This window comes from Orycteropus afer, unplaced genomic scaffold (assembly GCF_000298275.1).
Source record: "Orycteropus afer afer isolate SDZICR_OR568_19922 unplaced genomic scaffold, OryAfe1.0 scaffold00387, whole genome shotgun sequence".
In the NCBI taxonomy this organism is placed as follows: domain Eukaryota; kingdom Metazoa; phylum Chordata; class Mammalia; order Tubulidentata; family Orycteropodidae; genus Orycteropus; species Orycteropus afer.
Genome location: NW_006921974.1, coordinates 1,424,307 through 1,431,880, shown reverse-complemented (window position 1 = coordinate 1,431,880; position 7,574 = coordinate 1,424,307). Strand labels below are relative to the sequence as shown.

General features: G+C 41.3%; 1 protein-coding gene across 1 annotated transcript in view; it reads right to left on the bottom strand.

The window, feature by feature from the left end:
- The window catches only part of LAMP2 (lysosomal associated membrane protein 2), a 60,435-nt gene that overhangs the window by 48,132 nt on the left and 4,729 nt on the right, over positions 1-7,574 (bottom strand). The gene's annotated exons all lie outside the window — the stretch shown is intronic.

The following is a 7,574-nucleotide window of genomic DNA, read 5'->3' as shown; positions in this document are numbered from 1 at the left end:
GGACTCGACTGGTGACATTTGGCATTTGCCTCTTTTCCACATTCATTTGGGCCTTGCTCATTTTTATTTCAGGCAGTTAGTTTGCCTGTTAGGACTTTTGTTTAAGGCAAATGAGGTAAGGGGAAGCTTGGGAGATTTATCCTGCCTCTCTCAAACAGCTAGCAGAACATTCTACAAAAATTGTGATGGATCTGGTATCCATCCTATGGATATGGTATCCCATGGTCTTGTTGCTTTAAATCTTGTCACAAGCTACATGACCTATGACACATGGATATCTTTCCAAACTGTTTTCTTCTGACATGATCAGCTGTGGGCTAATTCTTTCAAAACATGTGTACAATGTGACTAAAGCAGCAGCATTCTTAAAAGGGTTGTTACATCCATCTGCAAAGGGCTGATTTTTATAAGTGCAAACTTCATCACTTTGTCTTATGTTAAAATTCAAATGACTGGAAGGGCTGATGAATCTTCTGACAGGGATTCAAAGTCATTTCCTAAGTTCTGAACCTGTTATCTCAATAGGCAGAGAAACTTTACGGAGACAGAAAAGTACTGGGACTTTTCAGCTAACTTAACTTTCATCTTCTACATGGGGGTAAACAGAAAGACATTAACTATTATACTGAAGAGCCCAAAGACTCCAAATACTAATTCAGAGGGAGAAAATATGCAAGCCAACATACTAGCACCATAAAGAATAAACAACCAGCTAAGGATTTTTTCAGTCTCACATATTACCCAAGGGGTGAGTTGTTTCCTGTTAAAATAGCTGTATACACTTTAATAATACCTGAGCAATCCCATGTCATGTACAGGTAGGGACATGCTCCAGACTATAGAAAACAAAGACCTCAGAGAAATACTGAGAAGGCATGCCTCAGCAACAGCTTTCAAGTTGGACAGAGACACAGAGACACAGAGACACTGAGACACACACACACACACACACACACACACACACAGAGTATATCATCACCCTCTGCAGATCTGGTTGCCTTACCCAAGCCTGATATTATGCTATAGCTTGTGGATACTGACAGTGAGTAAATGTGTTAGATAAGACTCAAGAAGACTTTGTGAGGCCTAAGTAGGTTTTAGGAGCTCTGGTAGCGCAATGCCTAAGGCACTTGACTGCTAACCAGAATGCTGGTGGTTCAGACCCACCAGCCACTCCTCTGAAGGAAGATGGGGCAATTTACTTCCGTAGTGATACTGCCTCAGAAACCCAAGGAGGGGTCGCTCCAACTCCATGGCACATAACAAACAACAAGTAGGTTTCACCGCCATTCTTTACGAAGGACAATAATGAATGGAGCTGTCATTACTGATCCAAGGCCACCCTGTAGTAGTGCTGAGAACTCCAGTTTATAATTTTCCTAATCAACTGGAGGCTCTCTCGGTCTTGTTTAAAGGCCCCAGCATTAGTGTATTCTTCTCTTTGTATTCACAAAACCATGACAGTGAAATCTGCAAGAGCCAGATCACCGGATCTCTACGGGATTGCTGCCTTTTTCAGGTTGCACTAGTGGTGCAGTGGTTAGGTGCTCAGCTGCTAACCAAAAAGTTGGCTGTTCAAACCCACTAGTCTCCTTCAGTAAAGAGCAAAGCCTTGGACACCCTAGGGGCAGTTTTACCCTGTCCTTTAAGGTCACTATGAATTGGAATCAACTTGACACTAACAGGTAGTGTGGTGGTGGCCTTGTTTTTCCAGGTCTTGCAAGTTTTCCTTCTCTGATAGGTGTCCTTCAGGTTCTGGCTTTCACTGAAGAACCAAAAAAAGCCTTACATGCATAAATCTTTCCAAAGATGATAGAGTAACAGGTAGAAAATGGGGTTGTTTTTCTTTTCTTTTCCTTTTTAAATAAAAGCAATAGTATCAGTGTATCAAAGTGATGAGTCCTTGGATGGCACAAAGGGTTAACGAGCTCAGCTGCTAATCATAAGCCTGGAAGTTCAAGTCCACCCAGAGGCACCTTGGAAGAAAAACAACTGACTTGGGTCCCCCACACACACTTTTTCTTTTTTTCATTTTGGTTTATCAATGAGTCCTGAGGTGAAAGATCTGAAACTTTATGAAGCAGAAAGCACAGTTCATCAATACTAGGTAACGACTCTGATAGCTGGAGCTGTGTCAACTTGGCTGGACCACAATTCTGTGTGGTTTAAGCAACTGTGAGCAGCCAATCCATTGAAAGGGAGTTTCCCTAGGGGTGTGGCCTGCTTCCAGTATATTTATGGACATCCTGGGAAAAGAGACACTCTTCTGTGGATCGGGATTCTGCCTACAACTGTCCGTGAGCGAACAATCCGCCATTCAGCCTGGAGATCTTGGATTTGGATTTGTCATTTGTTGGAGTCAACAGCCTACTGCCTGCCCACCTTGAGCTCATCAGCCCCTGCAGCTGCAAGACTTGGGAAAAGCCTCCAGCTTGATTCCTGATCCAAAAACTTGGGACTTGCCAGCTTCTATAAGTGTGTGAGCCATTTTCCTAAGATAAATTTCTTCTTTCTCTCTCTATATAAGCTTTACTGGTTTTGTTTCTCTAGAGAACCCAGTCTAACACAACAACGAATAAAATGCTCTGAGGGCTCCAGCACACTGTTCCATTCCCTTCACAGCCTTTCTCCCTGAGAGAGCTATGACTTTCACAGAGCTTGCTTCACTTCCCAGTCTTCAATTCAACTGCACAAAGCCAAACCCACTGCCATCGAGTCAATTCTATGGGTCCAACTGCACAGGTACCACTTTTACTCAAATGCCTATCACCAATGACCCAAAACTGTAACTCATTCTTCTACTTCCTCCAAACCTGCCCCCTCAGACTCTCTGGCTCCAAATGAAAGGCAGGACCACTTATAGTTTAGTTACTCAGGATCAAAACTTTTGGAAGCAGCTTCTACTTCATTTTCTTCATGAAGTTTTATTTTTTTTCCCCTTCAAATACTCCCTTAAACTGACCTCTCCCTTTCATTTCTGCTCCCAATCCTCTACTCCATCCTTAAATTACCACAGATGGCCCCTAGCTGCCCCAACAACAAGTGTGGCCAGGATTAACGGATCTTCCGTACTTCCTCTCTCAGGGCACTTTTTTCTTTTTTTTCAACTTTCACTGACTCAAGATTCCCATGTTAAATTTAAATCCCTCTGCCTGAATTTCAAAGGAGCTCTGATAGCAACAGTGCCTAAGGCATCTCACTGTTAGCCAGAAGGTTGGTAGTTCAAACCCACCAGCCACTCAGTGGAAGGAAGACTGGGCAATCTACTTCCGGAAAGATTTACTGCCTCAGAAACCCAATGGGGGTTGCTATGAGTCGGAATCGACCTGATGGCAGTGGGTTTGGTTTTGCTTGACTTTCAGGGTAATCCTCAACCTTTTCCCACCCTATTCCTTCAATTTCTCTCAAGCCATTTTCCTAGAACACCCCCTTTAATCTGGTTAAACTTGTTTTCACTGGACCCAAATGCCATAGTCTCTATTCAATCTCTACCTCTTGGCTTCTACTGTTGCTAACACTTGGAGTCTACTTTCTTCTACTAACCTCAATGTTTGCCTCAAGAAGGATTTTCCTCTCTAACCAAAATCTGCCCTCCCTTTGTTAGGAGAATTTTCTAGATGACATCACCACCCACTAGAAAATCTGAAAATGTCAGGTACTTGCTTTTCCAGCTTCCCTTGTAGCAAGGATGGGCATTTGTGCTAAGCTCCACCTAGCAAAGGTGGTTCCTCTCCCTCTCCCCCCAACTCTGACTAGGAGGGCAGTGACTCAAATCAGCCAAGAATGGAGTCAGGAATGGAACGAGCTCCCTTGAGTGGGAAGGAGCTGCAGCAGGATCAAACTCCTAGCAACAAGGCCAGCAGAGTTGGTAGCAGTGGCCAGTTGGGCAAGATGCAGTTCAGGGCTTAGCAGTGCAGTTTGGTGGCATGATTTGGGATTTGAATCAGGCTTGAGAATATACAGCCAGGATCTCCAGTAATTCTAAGTTACCCAATATTTCACAAAATAAACAGTCTGATAGTGTATTACATACAGAAAAAAATACACAGTATAACACATGTAGAGGAACATACACAGAAGTATACAGCTCAAAAAAATTTTCACAAACTGAATCTACTTGTGTAATGTGCACTCAGATAAAGAAACAAAACACTCCAAGTACTCCCAAAGCTCCTTTTGTGTCTCTTTCCAAAGGGTAACCACTATCTGACTTCTAACACCATAGACTAGTTTTGCCTCTTTTTCAACTTGATATAATGGAATCATTCTCTTCTGTATCTGCCTTCTATCACTCATTTCATGTTTGTGAGCTCCATCCACATTGCCATGTGTGTAACTGTAATGTGTTCATTCTCACATCTATACAGATTTCTATTATTGGGTGAATGCACCACTACTTATCTACACTACCATGCCACTACTGATGGGCAGTTGGATAGTTTCCAATTTGGTTCTATTACAAATTACGATGTTGTAAACATTCTTGTGCACGTTAGTGTATGTCTGTCTGTCAGGTGTGTATCTAGGAATGAAACTGTTGCTTTCTGTTGTTTGCTATTAAGAATCTGGGCTGGTCTACCCATCTTTCAAGGCCCATTTTCTCCACACAATTGGACCAATAAGCAGCAACACAATAAACGGAGAAAAGACTGAAGTTGGGGATTTCATTTTACTTGGATCCACAATCAATACCCATGAAAGTAACAGTGAAGAAATCAGACAATGTATTACCCTGGGAAAATCTGCTGCTAAAGACCTCTTTAAAATATTAAAGAGCAAAGATACCACATTGAAGATAAGCTATAGTACTTTCAATAGCTTCATAATGCATGTGAGAGCTGGACAATGAATAAGGGAGACTGAAGAATTGATGCATTTGAATTAAGGTGCTGGGGGAAAATAATGAATGGACCAGCAAAAGAATGAACAAATTTGTCTTGGAAAAAGTACAGCCAGAATGCTCCTTGGAAACGAGAATAGCCAGACTTCGTCTCACCTAATTTGGTCTTATTGTCAGAAAGGAATATTCTTTAGAGAAGGATACCATGCTTGGTAAACTGGAGGGCCAATGAAAAAAGGGAAGACCCTCAATGAGATAGATTGACACAGTGGCTGTGATGATGAGCTCAAGCATGGCAAGGATTGCAAGGATGGCGCAGGACTGGGCAGTGTTTCATTGTTGTACACAGGGTCTCTATGAGTCAGAGACTACTCAATGGCACCTAACATCATTTTCTCCACAAAGCTATCATTAACTATTCAAAAGCCCCTGAGGAGCAGTCATAGTGCAAAGCCCCACATTTCAGTATATTTTATATTACTCTCAATTATTCAAGATTATTTTATGCCTACAAATCCTGCCTCCCCTGTCATAAGCTCCAAAACAGCAGTTTTCAACTGTCACTTCACAAGAAACTTGTGTGCCATGGTAAATTATAGTGTACAGCAAGTAATTTGGAACTAATAAAAAAAAGTACCAAAGTCTGTAAATGACTGCTACAAATGGATAGATTCAAGATTCCCTTTTGATAATGTCTCTCACTCATCTGAACTGCAGTATGTTCCCTAAAGCAGCTGATTTTATCTATGCCACAGACATAGATAGGAGTGTCTCTTTTATATGAGTACCATCCATCATGGGTGTCCTGGTGAAGATCACATCTATTACTTTTCATGTATCATCTCCTATCATGGCTAGCAGTGCTGAAGACACAGATGACTCTCAATATGTATTGACTGACTGTATCAAGGTAAGGATACCTTGCAGTAAGGACTTGAAATACAGCCTCATCTAATTACAGGAAGGCCAAGCCTTTAACTCTTCCAAATCATGGACCTACCAGTTTTCTGAATACATACTCAGAAACTCCATGCCAGCCTTCTCCTCAATAAATTTTGGATGTGGATCTCAAGGTAGGAAGAATCCTTTCCCATAATGTAAGTTTATAATGGAAGCATTTACACTTTGGTAAGGAGTCTCTAGCAAGAAATTCCATTTTCATTGCTCTGTTTGGTTTTAGAAGAGCTAAACCATTTTTTTAAAAAAGGCTTCATTGTATTTTTTTTTTAATCCATAGCTGAATATATCCTATACAATCAAGAATTTATTCTAAAAAAAAGGCATCCCTCAAAACCAACTTTCGCAAATTCAAATATCCTCTCCATCTTGTTTCCAAAAGGTTATGTATAGGTTCTTTTAGAACTCAGAATCTCTGGTGGCATAGTGCCTAAGGCATTTGACTGCTAGCTAACCAGAAGGCTGGAGGTTCAAACCCTCCAGCCACTCCTTGGAAGGAAGACTGGGCAGTGGTACGGCCTCAGAAACCCAAGGAGTCAGAATAGGCTCCACAGCAATGAGTTTGGTTTTTTTGTTTGAAGAAAGAGATATCAAAAGCTAGCTAGGTTTTTTACAAGTCTATTTGCCACAAAGTGAGACTGAATATACATACATTTGCAAACAGAGGGGCGGGAGGAGCAGAACACAATAGTGAGAAAAAACAAACAATGATCTAAGAAGCAATACAATGAGATGATTAAGCACTTCATTCTGGGAGTCAAGCTAGAATTCAAACCAAGCAGGGTAACTCATTAGCTGTGAGACTTTGGGCAAGTTAACCTTGCTAAAAATTGCATGCCTATTTCTTTAATAGGTTCTTGGAAGCACGTAAACCCCTTCAGAGCCAGGAGAATTTAGCCAAACAAGTTAGAGATTCCAATGTAAAAGCCTCCCCCTTCTAGTAAACACACCATCTAAAAGGATCTTTCCCAAAGCTGAGGTAGATGTTTACTTTATCTTATGAAGTTATGGACTCTTGACCTCAAACTCATCAATTCAGAATGATATTGAGCAAAAAAGCATATAGTATCTATTTTTGTTGTTGTTATATGCTGTTGAGTCGGCGAGTCGGCCCCGACTCATAGCGACCCCTCCAAATTCTGAGGCGGTATCACTACGGAAGTAGATTGCCCAACCTTCCTTCTGAGGAGCGGCTGGTGGGTTTGAACCGCCAGCCTTCTGGTTAGCAGTCAAGTGCCTTAGGCACTTTGCTACCAGCGCTCCCTCTTTTCTATTCAGTGATGATTTTCCCATGGGTTTGTTAAGTCAGAGGAACTGATCCTCATTTGCAATTCCTAATATATGTAAAATCACTGTACTTAGCTGTTTACACTCTTTTTGATAAATCTCTTAAAATAAAATAGCCTGATTTTAAGCCACAAAATCTTTTGCTTTTTTTTTTAAGTTCACAGAATGGGTAAGGAAATAACATTGAACACTATTCACCTAGTGAAAAGTGTTTATTTGCTGAGCATACCTCCAGATTTCTTTTGCAGGATACTAACAAGTACTTATAAAGAACACATTGGGATCTGAAGGGATCTCTGATCACATTCATGTGAAATTATGATCAGAATGCTTTTGTTACTACAGGAGGAAGAGCCACCCTCCTGCACCAAGGGTCACTGAATCAGCTAACGTGCTGGGAAACAACCCTTGATTACAGACAAAATCTACCCAAAGACAGAGAGGAAGAAAGCTGTATTCCTGGGAAATATCTGAATATCTGTAATCCTAT